The sequence below is a fragment of the Sinocyclocheilus grahami genome, unplaced genomic scaffold (assembly GCF_001515645.1).
Source record: "Sinocyclocheilus grahami isolate Dianchi unplaced genomic scaffold, SAMN03320097.WGS_v1.1 scaffold2167.1, whole genome shotgun sequence".
NCBI classification, from domain to species: Eukaryota; Metazoa; Chordata; class Actinopteri; order Cypriniformes; family Cyprinidae; genus Sinocyclocheilus; species Sinocyclocheilus grahami.
Window position 1 is genome coordinate 82269 of NW_015507346.1, and position 1343 is coordinate 83611.

Below are 1343 nucleotides of genomic sequence, written 5' to 3' on the forward strand. Positions count from 1 at the left end.
ACTAATCTATTTTATTATATTATAATATGTAATAAATGTTAATAACATAATATTATATAGTATTATTAAATATTTATTAAATCGTTTTATCTATTACATTTAATTATATTTATCTCTTTAAATCTATTTAACTTAATCTATTTTATTTTATATCTATTTAATTTAATTAATTATATTTAATTAATAGATCTAATACATCACACATAGATGAAAACTGCTGTTTCTGTCAATGTCCCAGTGAAACATACCACTCATAAAAAAAGTTAAATGGACACAGTTTAAACATTTAAATATTACACTATTTTAACACCTAAATGTTTCATAAAAAATAGACGTGATGTTTAATTTTTTTTAAATCAGAACTCACAGGATTGTTTTGTCATGTTTATTTGTATAAAAAGTTATTACGTCGATTTCCTGAACCTGTTCTGCACGTTGTACAGACGTCCAAAAAAAACTCCTAGTAAGACGTTCAAATTTTGAACTGCATATCTACGTCCAAGCGACGTCGTAGTCAGACGTCCAGATACCACCGGCTTTGCACGTCGATTAGACGTACAGATACGGTCCTGGACCGACGCAATATAGACATGATCTGCACGTCGGGCCGACGTCTCATGTTTGTTGGGAAGCTGGGAGACTATGATGTGACCATATCTGTTTTGGCAACCTATTGTCACCCATCAGTGCAGAAAGTCATGCGTCTGGAATATGAATCAATACAGCATGATTATGACCTCTGGCACATTGTGAAGTCTGTCAAAAAAACGACTGCTGGAGTGCCACAATGTAGAGCTGTTTGAGTGGATCAGAATGATCACAAACCACCTCTGGTTTTGTGTCACAACATGTGAGGGTAGTGTAACGAAGTTAAAAGAGAAGTGGATTTCAATCCTGCATCACATTACCAATGTGCACAACTGGGTATCTGGTGAGACGATGACCAAATGTGAGCACCCTGCATACACCCCTGAGGAAGAAAGTAAGCGTCCATGGCTCCATCATAGCTCTGCTGCCTTTCAGCACCTGCAGAAGGTAGTGCTTGACAAGCAGCTCCTAAAGAAATTGGAAAAAAAACACACTAGGCATTCACACAGGACAGCTTGAAAAGTATTCACTCCCTCTATACAAAGTATGCCACAAAGAGGAAGAAATTTCTGAGGGAAAGTTTGGAGGCACGTCTGCGTGTTGCAGCGCTAGATTACAACAACAATGTGAACAGGAAGACGGCTAAAACAAAGAAAGGGGAGGAGCAACATAAACAACAGTACTCCAAGGCTGCTCAGCAGAATGTGGTGAGTAGTTATTACGATTCACGGAATGTCATCTTTTTTGATTGATGA